Genomic DNA, 18624 nt, shown 5'->3' with positions numbered 1-18624 from the left:
AAAAAAAAAAAAAAAAAAAGTGATAACAGATTAAAACAGAAAAATCAAATGACTATCTTAACAGATGTAAAAAGTAAACAAACACATAAAGATGATCAAATTGACTGAACTCATTTATAAAGGAAGAAGGAGGCAATAAAAGCTATGAGACAACGTCTTAACAACAGTTCTGTATGGTCTTTGAACTGGTCACACCAATCATCTATTCCACAGGATTTGGCAGTTTCTCCCCCCTGAAATTACATTGCTTGGCTTGTGATAAGAAAAGTGTTTGTTTTGGGTATAAAATGTATCATATTTTGGGTATAAAATGTATCACTCTTTCATTTGCTCATATAATAGCTCCTCTTCTTAATCCCATAAGCGCTTCCTTTTGTTTTGTTAAGGAAACAAAACTACGGTCATCCTTCCAATGATGAATATTTGCTTTACTCTTGTTAAATTTGCACCCTGCTCTAAGTGCCTTTCTGCAAACACTAACTTTACGCTTTAATGCCAAATCACTAGTGTAGGAAATCTTTCAACGCGGTTATTATAGCAACTAAACTCAAGCCATATAGGTTGACTTCCAGTTCCAAAATGGTGGTATAGAATCAAGCTGGCTTGACTCCTCCCAAAGAAAAATAAAAACACATACACAGCAACGAGATTATGGCCAGAAATAAGCCAGAACTCAAATATAAGGAGGCATCATTTCCAGGGTCACAAAGAAGTTAAAAAAAACTCCCAGCAAATGGAGAATCAGACTTCCACATCCACAATGCTCTGCCCACCATTTTGCCCGGCACCAAGTGCAAGAAAAATTTCCCCCCAACTCACTGTTTCTACACTGGAAAAAATAAGACCAAGGTGGAACCAGATTGCCCACTATCTTGCATTCCCTGTGTCTCCTCCTTAACCCACAGAAAGCATCACAAGTGCCTGAAGGGAGAAATATCCATGAGGTAGATAGAGACTAAGAGGGGAAGCAGGACTATAATCCCCAGCTGGAATTATAGTCCTGGAAAGGAGAGTCCTCCTTTCTAACTCTACCAAAGGAGATGTCAAATCACAGTAGCAATTCTGCAGCACCACACAATAGGTTTGGCCCTATATGGTCTAAAAAGGGGAGGCATAAATAATCCATCCCAGGCCGGGCACAGTGGCTCACACCTGTAATCCCAGCACTTTAGGAGGCAGAGGTGGACGGATCACCTGAGGTCAGGAGTTCAAGATTATCCTGACCAACATGGAGAAACCCCATCTCTCTCTAAAAAAAAATAATAATAATAATCCACCCCTTGTTTCTTAATATATTTGCTTTCACTTTGCACTGTGGACTCGTCCTGACTTCTTTCTTATGCAAGATCCAAGGGCCTTCTCTTGGGGTCTGGCTTGGGAGCCCTTTCCTGTAACACCACCAGCGCCACGATAGTTTACAGATGTCATTACAACATCAGGAAATTACCCTATATGGTCTAAAAGCAAAGGCAGAAATAATCCTACCCCTGGTTTAGCATATCAACAAGAAATAAAAGCAACCAACAGTCCTCTGGGCTGCTCTGTCTATGGAGTAGCCATTATTTTATTCCTTTACTTTTCTAATAAACTTGCTTTCACTTTACTCTGTGACTCACCCTGAATTCTTTCTTGCATGAGATCCAAGAACCCTCTCTTGGGGTCTGGATCAGGATCCCTTTCCTGTAACAAATGCTTATATCAGAAAAGCATAAAGATTTCAAATAAACAACCTAACAATGAACCACAAGGAGCTAGAAAAGCAACACTAAATGAAACCCAAAATTAGTAGACAGAAAGAAAGATCATTTATTCCAGTTTTTCTGTACACAGAAGAAAGGAAGAAGGAGAAAAGAACGAAGGAAAGCATGAAGGGAGGGAGAGAGGGAGGGAGGGAGGGAGGGAGGGAGAGGGGGGGGGGGGGGGGGAGGGGAGGGGAGGGGAGGGGATATAAATTGATATGTAAAAACAACACAGAAGATCAACAAACCAAAACGTTGTTTTTGTGAAAAGACAAACACTGAAAACCTTTTTTCTGGACTAAGAAAAAAAGAGAGAACACCCAAGTAAAAAAAATCAGAAAAAAAAAAAAGGATACATAACAGGCCAAAGGAAGAAGCTGACAAATTCAGTTTCTTAGAAGGAAAAATTTAATAGGGACTTATGAACAGAAGCCATATCTGTGTCTCTGGCGTTAGCGAAATGGCTGATCCCAGTGCCATTACCTCAGAGACCTGAGGCTTATAAACATAGGGAAAGGAATGATTCAGAAAGGATTTGTAGAACAATTAAAGGATGGACAAGGAAAATGTGGCATGTATACAACATGGAATACTATGCAGCCATAAAAAACGATGAGTTTGTGTCTTTTGTAGGGACATGGATGAATCTGGAAACCATCATTCTCAGCAAACTGACACAAGAACAGAAAATCAAACACCGAATGTTCTCACTCATAGGGGGGTTTTGAACAATGAGAACACACAGACACATGGAGGGGAGCATCACACACTGGGGTCTGTTGTGGGGGGGCCAAGGGGGGGACAGCGGGTTGGGGTGGGGGGAGGTCAGGGAGGGATAACATGGGGAGAAATGCCAGATGTAGGTGATGGGGGGATGGAGGCAGTAAACCACATTGCCATGTGTGTACCTATGCAACAATCCTGCATGATCTGCACATGTACCCCAGAACCTAAAGTTCAATTTAAAAAAAAAGAAAGAATGATAACAAGGGTGTTTGACCTAAGGGCAGAATTTACCCTATTTTTACACAAGGAACAACAGATAAGCCTCTTTCACTAAAGAGGTGAAAGATCTAAACAAGGAAGACTATAAAACACTGGTGAAAAAAATTAAGAGGACACAAAAAAATGAAAAGATATTCCATGCTCACAGACTGAAATAATTAATATTGTTAAAATGACTGTACTATACTATCCAAAGCAATTAACAGATTCTGCAATCCCTATAAAAATACCAATGACATTCTTCACAGAAATAGAAAAATAAATTCTAAAATTTATATGGAACCACAAAAGACCCTGAGCCAAATAAATCATGAGCAAAAAGAACAAATATGGGGACCTAACACTACCTGACTTCAAAATGTATTATGAAGCTATAGTAACCAAAACAGCATGATATTGGTATAAAAACAAACACACAGACCAATGACCAGAATAAAGAACCCAGATATAAATGCACGCATTTCCAGACAACTCATCTTCAACAAAGGCATTAAGAACATACAATCCGGAAAGCACAGTTTCTTCAATAATAGTGCGGGGACAGCTAGATAACTATACTTAAAAGAATGAAACTAGATCCCTATCCCTCATCATACACAAAAACCAAAATGTATTAAAGAATTAAATCTGAGACATGAAACTGAAACTACTAGAAGAAAACATTGGGGATGCAATCTAGGACATTGTTCTGGACAAAGGTTTTCAGATTAAGATCCCAAAAGCACAGATAACAAAAGCAAAAACAGACAACTGGGATTAATCCGAGAAAAAGCCTCTGCATGGCAAAGGAAATAACAAAGTGAAGAGACAAACCACAGAACTGAAGAAAACATTTGGAAACTACCCATTTTACAAAGGATTAATAAAAAGGATATATAGTATAGAGAGTGCAAACAATACAATTACAAAAAACAAATAATCTGGTTTTTTGTCAAAAGATCTCAACAAACATTTATCAAAACATGACAAACAAACCTTTCTCAGAAGATGACAAACAAATAACCTATAGGTATATGCAAAAATGTTCAACAACTAATCATTAAGGAAATGCAAATAAAAACCATTTTAAATGAGATATCATCCCATTCCAGTTAAAATGGCTACTATCAAAAAGACAGTTAATAACACATACTGATGAGAATGTGGAGAAAGTGGAATGCTTGTACACTGTCGGTGGGAAAATAGTTAGTACAGACACTATGGAGAACATTGTGGAGAGCCTTTAAAAAACTGAACATGGAACTACCATTTGATCCAACAACTCCACTACTGGGTACATACCCAAAATAAAGGAAACCAATATATTAAAGAGATATCTATACTCATATGTTTATTGCAGCACTATTCACAATAGCCAAAAGATGGAATCAACCTAAGTGCCCATCAACAGGTAAATGGATAAAGAAAATGTGATCTCTCTCTCTCTCTCTCTCTCTCTCTCTCACACACACACACACACACACACACACAGACACACTACAGTATTATTCAGCCGCCAAAAAGAATGAAATCCTATCATTTACAGCAACCTAGACCGAACTGGAGTCCAGTATGTTACATGAAATAAGCCAAGTATAGAAAGAAAAATATCACATGTTCTCACTCATATGTGGGGCTAAAAAATTTTCATTTCATGAAGACATAGTAGATGTGGTTGCCAGAGGCTAGGAAGGGGAAGGGGAGTAAAAAAGAAATAGGAAAAATATATATAAATATATATAAACTTACTTAAAAATAATAAATTATATATGTATATTTTACTTATGTATTTTATAATAAATTATATATGTATTTTTCACTTCCCCAGGAAGGGGAAGGGGAGTAAAAAAGAAATAGGAAAAATATATATAAATATATATACTTACTTAAAAATAATAAATTATATATGTACATTTTACTTCAATAATAAACACACAACATATCAAAACAAATGGGGTGTTGCTAAAACAATTCTTAGAAACTGATAACTGCAAATGAACAACAATCTCAAGTCAAAAATTTAATCTTCCACCTTAAAATACTTGAAAAAATAAGAGAACTAAATCTATAGCAAACAGAAAAAAGGAAATAAAAATTAGAGTAGAAATTGATAAAACAGAGAATAAAAAGTAAAGAAAATCAGCAAAACCAAAAGTTGGCTCCTTGTAAAATATCAAAATTAACAAATATTTATCTGGTCAGACCAAATGAAAGAGAAGACTCAAATTAATAATAGCAAGAACTGAAGAGGGGATGGGACACTGTTAGCAACCCCACAAAAATGAAAAGCCCAGGCCAAGAAGGCCTAACTGGTTGCATTTTACTGAATGTTTAAAGAAGAATTAGCACAAATCTTCCACAAAACCTTATCAAAAAAAGTAAAAGGGGAACCCTTCCAAACTCATTCTATGAGGCCAGTATTACAATGATACCAAACTAAGTAAAAACATCAAAGGAAAAGAAAACTACAGACGCATATTCTTTGTGAATATAGAAATTAAAATCCTTAAAAAAATTTTGGAAAATTGAACTCAACCAAATATATTTTTTAAATTATACATCATTACCATGTTGGATTTATTCCAGGAATGCAATGTTGGTATGTCAACAAAAATTAATTAATGTGATATGCTTTATCAACAGAATAATGGGGCGAAATTACAAGATCATCTTAATAGACAAGAAAAAAACCATTTGGAAAATTCAACATCCCTTCATGATAAAAAAAAATTCAATAATAATAGAAGGGAATTTTTTCAGCCTAATAAAGGAGATTTACAAAAAACCCATAGCTAACACTATAATGATGAAAGACTGGATGCTTTCCCCTTCATATCAAGGGCAAGGCAAGGATGTCTGCTCCATACTTCTTTCAAAACTGTACTGGTAGCTTCACCAGAGCATTTGGGAGAAAAATAAATAAAATAAAAGCCATCCAGATGAGAAAAGAAGGACTAAACCTAGCTATTTGCAAACAACATGATCTCACTTAAAGAAATCCTAAAGAATTCACTAAAAAACAACTATAAGTAATCAACAAATTCAGCAAGGTTGCAGGATTAAAGATCATATTAAAAATAACTGAATCTCTAAATATTTACAATAAGAAATCCAAAAATGAAATTAGGAAAGCAATACCATTTACAATAGTATAAAGAGGATAAAATACCTAGGAATAAATTTAACAAAAGAAGTACAAGGCCTGCCCACTACAAGTTACAAGACTTTGTTTAAAAAGACAAAAAAAAATTAAAGACCTAAATAAATAGAAAGCTATTTTCATAGGTCAGAAGATTTAATATTGTTAAGATAGCCATGCTCCCTAAATTAATTTTGATACAGTCTATATGAAAATCCAGCTGGATTTTTATTTTTGCAGAAACTGACAATGTGATCTTAGAACTCAACTGAAAATTCAAAGGGTCTAAAACATAGCCTAAATAGTCTGAAAAAAGATGAAGAAGTTGGAAGACTCACATTTCAAATTTCAAAAATCACTACATACCTATAGTAATCAAGACAGTATGGTACTGGCATATAGGCAGACATATAGATAATGAAGTAGAATACAGATTCCAGAAATAAACCTTCATATTTATGGTCAATTAACTTTTTTATAAGGGTATCATGACAACTCAATGAGAAAAGAATAGTTTTTTCAACCAGTGGTGCTAGGACAACTGGATGTTCACATGCAAAAGAATTAAGTTGGACCTCACCTTACACCATATACAAAATTTAACTCAAAATAAATTAAAGATCTAAATCTAAGAACTAAGATGATAAAATCTTGGAGAAAAAAGCATAGATTTTCAAGGATTTGGATTAAGCACTTGTTTCTTAAATATAACATAAAAAACATAACGAGAAATAATAAATTGGACTTAATCAAAAACTTTTGTTCTTCAAAGAACAAAAAATATCAAAGAATGAAAAGACAACCCAGAGAATAGGAAAATGTACCTGTAAATCATATATCTGATGGGGGACTTGTACCTAGAATATATGAAGAAACTTACAAATACATAATAAAAACTCATATAAACCAATTTAAAAATAAGCAAAGGAACTAAATAGACATTTCTTCAAAGAAGATATACAAATGGCTAATAAGCACATGTAAAGATGTTCAGTATCACTAATCTTAGGAAAATGCAAATCAAAACCACAATGAGATACCACTTCACAACCTCCAGGATGTCATCAAAAAAGACAGATAAAAACAAGTGCTGACAAACACATGGAGAAACTGTAACCCTCAAACACTGCTGGTTGGAACTTAAATGGTGCAGCCACTTTGAAAATGAATCTGGCAGTTAGTTCCTTAAAAGGTTAAATATAAGTTACCATATGACCCAGCAATTGCACTCTTAAGTATACACTCAAGAAAAATGAAAACATATGTCCACACATAACACATGTACGTTTACAGCAGCATTATCCATAATAGCCAAAAGTAGAAACAACCCAAATGTCCATCAACTGATGAAAATATAAACAAAATGGGATATATCCACACAATGAAATATTATTCAGCCATCAAAAGAAACAAAGTACTGAATGAACCTTGATGGCTGGCCATGTGAAAAAAGCTGGAAACCAAAGTCCACATATTATATGATTTTATTTATATGAAATGTCAAAATAGGCAAATCTAGAAACAGGTAGTAAATTAATGACTGCCTAGGACTGGGTGGGGAGGGGTTAGGAAAAATGAGGAATCACACTACTAATAAGTATGGGGAGTTTCTCTTGCGGGTGATGAAGATATCCTAAAACTGTGGTAACAGTTGCATAACTGTGAAAATACTAAGAGCAGATGATATGTACACTGAAATCAGTGAATTGCATATGAATTATATCTTCATAAAGCTGTTGTTCAAAAACAAGAGAATGGCAGCCATAGTGGCTCACACCTGTAATCCCAGCACTTTGGGAGGCCAAGGTGGGCAGATTGCTTGAGTTCATTAGTATGAGAACACCTGGGCAACATGGCAAAACCCCATCTCTACAAAAAATACAAAAATTAGCTGGCTGTGGTGGTGCACGCCTATAGTCCCAGCTACTCTTGAGGCTAAGGTGGGAGGATTGATTGAGCCCAGGATTGGGAGGCTGCAGTTAGCCAAGAGCGCACGCTGTACTTAAGCTTGGCAGACAGAGTGAGACCCTCCCTCTCAAAAACAAAACAAAACAGGAGGGTATAGGGCTGGTCAATTAACAAGACAGCTTTTGAGGTTATATCTTAAATACTCCTGTTTTTACTATTAATATTGATGGTTATTATAACAAACATAACATCTGTTTAATATACACATCACCAAAATATCTAGAAAGAAGTTTCATGAATGTGTTGAAAGGATTAGCCCCTTTGCACGGGCTCCAGTCTACTGTAACCAGTGATAAGTGCTACTTCTGCAGACAGCCAGAAAAGACATTTTTATCTTATGGAGATGCTTGTTTTTATTTATTTATTTTTATTTCTTAGATCACACTGGTTAAGGAGAAATACATTCCAAATGCCTAATTTTTCTTCTCTTGGTTTTGGAATTTTGGTTGTCCTATCTAAATACAATATATCTTATTAAACATGCACTATACCTTTCTTTATATCATCAGAATAAGATTAACATGATTCCAAATAAAATTTCATTTACATATAAATAAATATCTTCTCTCAAAGTTTACTACTTCAAATTAATTTGCAGACACAAATAGTTTGCTAGTGATCTTGCCATTAAAAGAAAAAAGGAGGGAAGGGTGGCAACAAATCGCAGTATCCAGAATAAAGCTAGGAAATAAGATGAATAAATTCTTTTTTATTTGGATTGATATGGAGAGATATAAACTAAGGGAAATCATAAAAGATGCAATTGACATTCTTTTTAAATTTAGTTCTTAACAATAGCGTAATTGGTAAACATCTAATGATTGTAACCTTCAGTTTTCTTTTACTTAACAGTAGTGATTTGCCAGGATTTTAATTTTATGATACTCCAGCTCTCTGAAGAAAAGGTCATCTGGTTGTGCCTCTCATTTGGTACATACAGATAACATTTGTTCACTCGATGGATATGATACCTTGACACTTTAGAAAACAAAATGAAATGTGCGCTCTGGAGTCAATGCCTTTTAATTGATATGTTACTGTCTTAGTGTGTTTGTATTGCTATAAATGAATACCTGAGGCTGGGTAATTTGTAAAGAGGTTTATTTGGTTCGTAGTTCTGCAAGCCATAGAAGAAAGCAAACAAACAAAAAATTCATGGCACCAGCATCTGTTTCTGATGTCCTGCTTCCACTCATGCACAGTGGAAGGTGAAGGGGAGCCCGCGTGAGAAGAGATCACATGATGAGAGAGAAGAGAGTTGCCAGATTCTTGAACAACCAGCTCTCACAAGAACTGAGTGAGAATTCATTCATTATGGCAGAGGTCACCAAGCCATTCATGAGGGATCCACTTCCACGACCCAAACATCCTCCCATTGGACCTTACCTCCAACACTAGGGATCAAATTTCAACATAAGGATCAAATATCCAAACTACAGTAATTACATTCACACTAATACTACCACCTCATTATCTTTCTAAAATATATATATATCCAATGAAACACTGCCATTTCAGCTACATGCAACAAAATCATTTCTCTAAAAATAAGAGTTCTAAGTGGATTGTGCTTACAGTGATAACGCATGTCCTCTACAATTGCCACATAATCAGTACAACCCAGTAAGGAATATTTATGCATAATTCATATTCTATAAAATTTGACAAATCCTGTTAAAATATAAAGAGGCTAAATATAATAACTACAGAATTCTTAACAAAATCTTTGATAGCAAGGGTTTAGAAACAAACACAAAAAGTAAATCCATGAAAACTTAACAGGCATCAGAGAAATCCTCCTTCAGTATTTCAAACAAAGTAGGCCAGGTGCAGTGGCTCATGCCTGTAATCCCAGTACTTTGGGAGACCTAGGCAGGCAGATCAACTGAGGTCAGGAGTTCAAGACCAGCCTAGCCAACATGACGAAACCCCATATCTACTAAAAATACAAAAATTGCCAGACATGGTGGCACATGACTATAATCCCAACTACCCAGGAAGCTGAGGCACAACAATTGTTTGAACCCAGGAGGCACAGGTTGCAGTGAGCTGAGATTGCACCACTGCACTCCAGCCTGGGTGACAGAGCAAGGTTCCGTCTTAAAAAAAAAAAAAAAAAAAAAAAAAAAAAAAAAAAAAAAAAAAAAAAAAAAAAAAAGTATCAAGACTAAGAGGAATTCTTTGGTAATGAAACAAAAGCCATACTGTTTTCTAAAACATAACAAACACAACCACAACAGAAAAAGAACCTCATTCATTCATTACTTACCACAGCACTTGCCATTTGCAATTTGTCATTATAACTCAGTTTATGGTTGACTACAACCTGGTTAACTAAAGGTGATACAATTTGGTTATCAATCTGATTAAAGGATCATAATAATGGAAATGGTAAGATCCTAACTAGAGGAATAATTTCAGTATTCAGAATTCAAAGACAATGACAACTGGCAAGAACGGATAGCGCAGGCAAACTAAAGTGGGGAGAACAATTACAATACCTTAATAAGAGTACTGTCATTGCCATTAGTTATTCTGCTAATTTCAAAGGTGATGATTACTCATTCATTTATTTCATGAAACAGCGGATATATCAAATGTAAAGAATTATTTTATTACTTATCACTTACAGAAGAAGGGGGATATTACTAAACTCACCAAAGTGGCCATTCTTCTATACCAGCAATATATAAAAATACCTGGTTTCATATCTCTGCCAGTTGTGGATATTGTTAGACTCATATTTTTACGAATTTGATGAGTGTGCATACAAGAAGACATATTTAAAAGATGTTCACTAAAAAAGAAAGTAAAAAAATTGGCATCTACCAGCAAAAGAACAAAAAAATAAATTGTGGCATATTCCTAAGATGTAGTATGCAACAGTTAAAATGAATTAGAAATATGTAATAACAAAAATTTCAAATATAGTGTTAGATGAAAAACGCAAGTTTTAAAAACTTGCTTTTTAAAAATTTGCTTTTTAGCAAAAATATTTAAATGGAAGCACAACGTCTATAGATGTATATATGGCAGAATATATATATATATATATATATATGTTTTATAACATAAATGGGAAAGATATACATAAGTTTCAGGACAATGATCCTGTATTATAAATTGTATAATTTGGAATGATGATATGAATGTATAGATTTTTATTTGGAAAGATATCTATAATATTGGATACCCCATCCCACATATTGCCAATTTTTTAAAGTTGCAAAATAGCAAATATAAGTGCATAAAATGAAGGCATGAGTCTGTCTACACAAGCTCACATAGTTGTACCCAAATGTCTACCACTATAATCTTTAGCTGTAGAATTATGTATGATTTTCATACTTTTTTAACTTTATTGATATTTAATATTTTACATATTTATGGGATACATGTGATAATTTGTTTCATGCATAAAACATGTAATGATCAAGTCAGGATACTTCACCAATCTATCACCTTGAGTATTTATCATTTCTGTCTGTTAAGAACATTTCAAGTTCTCTCTTCTAGCTACTTTAAAATATACTTAGTACGTCACTGCTAACTATAGTCACTCTATTCTGTTATCAAACATTAGAACCTTCTATCTAACTGTATGTTTGTACCCTCTTCCAATCTCTCTTCATCTCCCCCTCTCAACCACACCCTTTTCCCATCCTCTGGTATCTATCATTCTACTCTCAACCTCTATAAGATCAACTTTTTTAGCTTCCACAAATGAGTGAGAAGACTGGATACTTGTTCTTTCTCTGGCTGTATAATACCACTTAGCATAATAATCTCTAGTTCCATTCATGTTGTGACAGAAGACATGATTTCATTCTTTATATAGCCAAATAGTACTACATTTCATATATATACATTTTTTAAATCCATTCATCTATTGATGAACAGTTTCCACATCTTGGCTATTGTGAAGTGATGTAATAAATGTGCAAGTGCAGGTATTTCTTTGATACATTTCTGATCCTTTGGATAAATGCCCAGTAGTGGGACTGCTGGATCTTATGGTAGTGCTATTTTTAGTTTCCCGACCCCTGCCATTTTTAGTTTATTTTGGAAATCTCCATATTATTTTCCATAGTAGTTGTGCTAATTTACATTCCCACTAACAGTGTAGGAGTTTCCTTTTCTTTGAATCCCTGCCAACATCTGTAATGTTTTGTCCTTTTAATAACAGCCATCCTAATTGGATTAAGATGCTATCTCACTGTGGTTTTGATTTACATTTCCCTGACAATTAGTAATGTTGAACATTTTTTTCATATGCCCACTGACCATTTGTATGTCTTGAGAAATATTTGTTTACATCATTTGCCCTTTTTTAAAACAGATTGGTTTTTTGCTGTTGAGATGTTCAAATTCCTTACATACTCTAGGTATTAGTCACTTGTCAGATGGACAGTTTGCAAATATCTTCTCCCATTCAACAGGTTGTCTCTTCCCTCTGTTGATTCCTTTGCTGTGCAAAAGATTTTTAGTTCAATATAGTCTCATTTGTCTATTTTTGTTGTTGTTGTCTGTACTTTTAAGGTCTTAGCCATAAAATCTTTGCCTAGATCAATGCCTTGAAGTGTTTTCCCTATGTTTTCTTCCAGTAGTTTGACAGTTTGGGGGCTTACATTTAATTATTTAATCCATCTTGAATTGATTTCTGTATATGGTAAGAGATGGCGGTTCAGTTTCATTCTTCTGCATGTGGATATCCAATTTTCCCAGCATCCTTTATTGAAGAGACTGTCCTTTCCCCAATGTATGTTCATGGTACCCTTGTCAAAAATCATTTGTCTATAAATATGTGAATTTATTTCTGGATCCTCTACTCTGTAGCATTGGTCTGTGTGTCTGTTTTTATATCAATACCATACTGTTTTAGTTCTTGTAGCCTTGTTTTATATATACGTGTGTGTAATATGTATATCTGTGTGTAGATACGTATAAACATACATGTTATATGTGTATATATGTATAAATATATATATATATTCTTTTAGATGGAGTCTCTCTCTGTTGCCCAGGCTGGGTGCAGTGGCACTATCTCGGCTCACTGCAACCTGCGCCTCCCAAGTCCACGCGATTCTGCTGCTTCAGCCTCCTGAGTAGCTGAGACTACAGGTGCCCACCACCACGCCCAGCTAATTTTTGTATTTTTAGTACAGATGGGTTTTCACCATGTTGGCCAGGCTGATCTCAAACTCCTGACCCCAAATGATCCACCCACTGTCAGGATCCAAAAGTGCTGAGATTACAAGTGTGAGCCACCACACCTGGCCGCCTTGTAATATATTTTGATGTCAGGTAGTTTGATATCTCCAGCTTTTTCTTTTTGTTCAGGATTTCTTTGGCTATTCGTGGTCTTTTCTGGATCCATATAAATTTTAGGACCATTTTTTTCTATTTCTATGAAAAATGACATTGATATTTTGATAGAAATTGTATTGAATCTGTAGACTGCTTTGGGCAGTATGGTCATTTGAATCATAACAATTCTCCTACTCCAAGAGCCATATTATTTTTCATATCTATATATCATCTTAATTTTAATGGTGACCATATAACACTCTTCTAATGAGAAAAATGGTTTTTCGTGAGCACAATAAAAAATTAGTCTTTTGCCATATTGAACTGAGAAAGCCAGTAAGAAAAACTACTAAGTCAACAACAAAGATGCCCAGTAATGTAATGAGAAAATGGAGTGTGTTGATTTATGAAATAAAAAACCTGAGCCTCCTTTGACTTCGTGTGTGTGTGTGTCTGTGTGTGTCTGTGTGTCTGTGTGTGTCTTTACCTCCCCTCTTCTCTAAGTGATTATTTGCCATGAGGAAATAATTTATTATTTTCTACATCACATGAATGCTATATTCCCTGCTTCATTTAATAAATGAACAAGCCACAATTACTTTTTGAAATTAAGAGGAAAGGGTTTATTTTAGAAGCTCGAAATTCACTACAAAAGTATTCCTTTTATACCATCTAACTAAGCTCAAAATTCACTACAAAAGTATTCTTTTTATACCATCTAACTATGTGCATTTGAAAACGTCCTTAGATCTCAGAATTCCTATTTCATACATAGCCAGATGGTTTTACTCTTTATTTTGACAATGCTATTTCATTATTTATCCTTTGAAAAAGGAACTCTGACCTTTATTTAAGTCTACAGACTGAGGGTGATACTGTAACAGTTCTAAGAGTGAGGAAGTCCAGCACATTGTGCCTTCACCAAGGCTTCTTCACATCACAAAACTGTGTAAGTGTTCTGCAAGGAATAATATACTAAGCAGCACTGAGCTTCTTTCCTGCAAGGAAAGCAGGCAAAGGAAGTACCACAAATAAGACATCCAAACAACCACATTTCCTTGCAGTATTTCCATTTTCCTTCACTAGGGAAAAAAACCCTCTTCTAATCTCAAGACTTTATATTAAACAATATCATTTCCTGTAATAAGAATCTTGAAATAGGCTGGGCATGGTGGCTCACTACTGTAATTCCAGCACTTTGGGAGGCTGAGGCAGGCAGATCACAACGTCAGGAGTTCGAGACCAGCCTGGCCAACATGGTGAAACCCTGTCTCTACTAAAAACACAAAAAATTAACCAGGTATGGTGGCATGCACCTGCAATCCCAGCTACTCTGGAGGCTGAGGCAGGAGAATTGCTTGAATCCAGGAGGCAGAGGGTGTGGTAAGCAGAGATCACACCATTGCACTCCAGCCTGGGTGACAGAGAAAGACTCCACCTCAAAAAAAAAAAAAAAGTCTTAAAATTAACTGGTAAAATAACTTTCAAAGAACAAGCCTAGTTTGTGGAAAATTAACTGGTGATGATACAGGGCACTAATTTAATGAATAATGATGAGAAGAAATAAATTATACATTATATTAAGAAAAACCTCTTATTTGCAACTTTGTTCTAGATGGTAGGACAAATCTGCATCCTGTGATCTTCATCTCCTCTATTTTCTTCCTCTTCAACATAACTACCTGATTACAAAAACACAGTGTACGTGGATTGTAGGAGATCAATCAGGGTGGTAGGAAAAATTATAAGAAAGATGCAAATCTCTTGGAAGGCTGATAGTTTCTGCAAAGCTTCAGGAAGGAATGAGCCAAAGGTGCTGTCCTTATACAGAGGAAATTAGGCAAGGAGTAGGTACAATGGAATGTAAGGGAGTTTATCTAAATAGCTTGTTTACTCATGTTGTCCTAAGACTGACCTTGGATTTTCTGTGTCTAGAACTACTCTCTACTGGCGGGGGGGGGGGGGGGGGGGGGGGGGGGGGGGGGGGGGGGGGGGGAAGGTGGGTGTTGGGGGCTGCAATGTTAATTACCCAATAATGGTGTTTACTGGAGACCTTTGTCATTAAATCTGTTCAACATAAATGTGGAGTTGTCTCCAGCTTACGGAGGCTTCACAGCCAGACTCCCTCTTTGGGATCTATGAGCTGTGGGGTCCCCTCGCCTCACTCACGCAGGCAAAATATCTGTGTCTGTGAACTCCTGTCATGTGTTGCTCAGACAGAGTCTGTCAGTCAGACTTATCAGTGGAACATGGTAAATCTAGTCCAAACGGTGTGGTGCTGAAAATCAGATTTGCCATTGATAATTATAACAGGTAATCTGACACTTGGCTTACTTGACAAAGCTTCCTTATCAGCAATAAATCTTGTTTTCAATTTTTAAACAATTATTATCTCCTCCACCTAACAAGGTACTTGCTAAAAATACAGAAACAAGAAATCGGGAAAAGCTTGATTCTCTTGAGACTGGCCCTCAATGTGTAACCAAATTATTCCAATTATACTGATAATAAAAAGCATATCAAGAGACCTTGCTAGCACTACAAATCTACATGTAAAGTCTTGACTACTGCCTTGGTCTATTTTGTGTTTCTGTAACAGGACACCTGAGGAAGGTTGGTTATTTATTTACTTGTTTGTTGATTGATTGATTGATTGAGACAGAGTTTTACTCTTGTTGCCCAGGCTGGAGAGCAGTGGCATGATCTCAGCTCACTGCAACTTCCACCTTTCAGTTTCAAGCAATTCTCCTGCCCCAGCTTCCCAAGTAGCTGGGATTACAGGCATCCAACACCATGTCCCACTAATGTTTGTATTTTTTGTGAAGACAGGGTTTCACCATGTTGCCCAGGCTGGTCTTGAACTCCTGACCTCATGATCTGCCCCCCTCAGCCTCCCAAAGTGCTGGGATTATATGCATGAGCCACCACACTTGGCTAAGGCAGGTTATTTATAAAGGAAGGAGGTTTATTTAGCTCATGGTTCTTCAGGCTATTTAAGAAGCATGGCACTGGCACCTGCTCAGCTTCTGGTGAGGGCTAAATCAAAACGAGATGGAGAAGGCCAAAGGAGAAGTGGGCATATGTGAAGAGGGACCAAACCTAAGGGGTGTCCTAGCTTTATAACAACCCATTCTTGAGGGAACTAATCCATTCCATTAGAACTATTTCCATCTTGCCAGAGATAGAATTATCAAGCCATTCAGGAGGGATCTGCCCCTATGACCACTAGGCCCCACCTCCCAACACCCCCATAGTGGGGATCAAATTTCAACAAGCAATTTGGTGAGGACAAAAAAACCATATCCAAACCAAAGCAACTACTCAATATTGATTCTTTAATACTTGGTTACCCATCTGAAAAAAGTAAAAATAGAGTCATAATTTACATTATACAATAAAATAATGGAGCTCTTTAAAATAAGCTTATTCAGCAGAAAGGCTCTTCAGTGAGAAAGAAGAGTCTGACTCCTTATGGTAGAATGAAAGAAAGGCTGCCAGCTCATCATTAGTAATCAGAGAAATGCAAATTAAAACAAGATAACATTTTTGCCCATCAGATTGGCAAGAGTTTAAAAGACTGATAATATCCAGTGTTGGCAAGGGTATATCGAGATACGTATTCTCCTATAGTGTTAATGCAAATAAATTTGCACAGCCTTTGCAAAGGTAATCTGGCAGTATCTATGAAACTTTTAGATGTATATACCGATTGATTTCATCGATTCTACTTCCAAACCTCTATCCTAGAGAAATAACAACTGTGGAAAAAAACTAAACAAAATATTTGTTAAGAGGAAATGACTAAAAACTACAATCATTCATATTACAGAATACCATGTAGTGCTTAATAGCAATATGCTAGATTTATAGATGCCCCTGTGGAAAGAGGTCTAAAACAGAAGAAACGGGAATCAAAGTACAGAGTAATTATTTATTTATTTTTATTTTTGAGACAGGGTCTCACACTGTCACCCAGGCTAGAGTGCAAGGGCATGATCTCAGCTCACTACAACCTCACCTTCCTGGGTTCAAGCGATTTTCCCACCTCAGCCTCCCAAGTAGCTGGAACCATAGGCTTGCACCACCATGCCTGGCTAATTTTTGTATTTTTTGGTAGAGACACGGTTTTACCATGTTGCTCAAGCTGGTTTCTTGACCTCAAGTGATCTACCTATCTTGGCCTCCCAAAGTGCTGGGACTGCAGGCATGAGCCACCACACCCAGCCCAGCCTTGCAGAGTAATCATTGCACTCACGGTGCTCCAAATTTTCTGAACCCAGTATGAATTCCACCTTTTCAAAGTAGGTTAAAACAACGAACAACAACAAACCTATACTGTATTTCCCAGCCTTCCTCATACCTAAGTATTTCACCAAAATATGTAGCCAGTAACTATATGGCCAAGAGTCTGTCAATCAGGAAAATTCAAGTGTTCAATTTGGAAGCAGACATGTAAAAAAAAAACAGTCTCAAAAAGGGTATCTCTTTGATTGACTTGGGTGGCAGAAGAGACAGAAATGTTGTGAGGTAAAGTCACAAAGGCTTCCTGATGAGAGAAAAAATAATGTGGTTTGAGGGTCCATTGGCTGCAGCACTCATCTATAAAACCAGTCTTGCAAGGGGGTTCTGGATTTTATTCCTGAAACAGTTTAGAAACTGCCTGTCCAGACTGTGATACTGTGAACATCTTTATCCCTTTAAAAATCCCTTTCTGGGTAAAACTAGCTACAGTGAATTCCATTATAAGAATTAAAAAATGTTTCATATATACAAATGATAACCATTTACGAATATACACATTCATAAATTTATGAACGAAAAAGAACGGAAAAACATTCCATGTTCAGAAAAGGCTCTGAAGGCCTGTAAAATCACTGCTAATACTTAACTCTGAAGAGGGAAGTGTGACTGGCTTTTATTCTTTCCTTACCTATATAAAGAAATATAGATTTCCTTATCTATATAAAGGAAACATCTACTACATAAGGAAATCTATATTTCCTTATATAGATAAGGAAAGAATAAAAGAAGGTGCTTTTTTCTCATGTATGTTTCTTTTTGATTGAAATATTTTTACAAGAAATAGTCATACAATGCTGTGAATTATTTAAAAATAACTTGAAAGCTGAATGCCCCTCCCAGAGGTGTCTGCCATCCTAATTAAGACTAACGGGTTTTTGGTATCTTACTAAGAAATTCTGGTCAGGCACAGTGGCTCATGCCTGAAATCCCAGTACTTTGGGAGGCTGAGGTGGGCAGATCACTTGAGCTCAGGAGTTCAAGACCAGCCTGGGCAACATGGCAAAACCCCATCTCTACAAAAAATACAAAAACTAGCCGAGCATGGTGGTGCATGCTTAGTCTCAGCTACTCAGGAAGCTGAGGTGAGAGGATCACTTGAGCCCAGAAGGTGGAGGTTGCAGTGAGCTGAGATTGCACCACTGCACTCCAGCCTGGGCAACAGAGTGAAACCCTACCTCAAAAAAA

The 18624-nt window shown here is 36.2% G+C and overlaps 1 protein-coding gene across 3 annotated transcripts in view; it reads right to left on the bottom strand.

Moving 5' to 3' along the window:
- The window catches only part of RNF13 (ring finger protein 13), a 148817-nt gene that overhangs the window by 86393 nt on the left and 43800 nt on the right, over window positions 1-18624 (bottom strand). The gene's annotated exons all lie outside the window — the stretch shown is intronic.

This window comes from Cebus imitator, unplaced genomic scaffold, assembly GCF_001604975.1.
Source record: "Cebus imitator isolate Cc_AM_T3 unplaced genomic scaffold, Cebus_imitator-1.0 Scaffold25, whole genome shotgun sequence".
Classification (NCBI taxonomy): Eukaryota; Metazoa; Chordata; class Mammalia; order Primates; family Cebidae; genus Cebus; species Cebus imitator.
The sequence above is the reverse complement of the archived record's forward strand: the minus strand, read 5'-3'. Positions and strand labels throughout refer to the sequence as shown.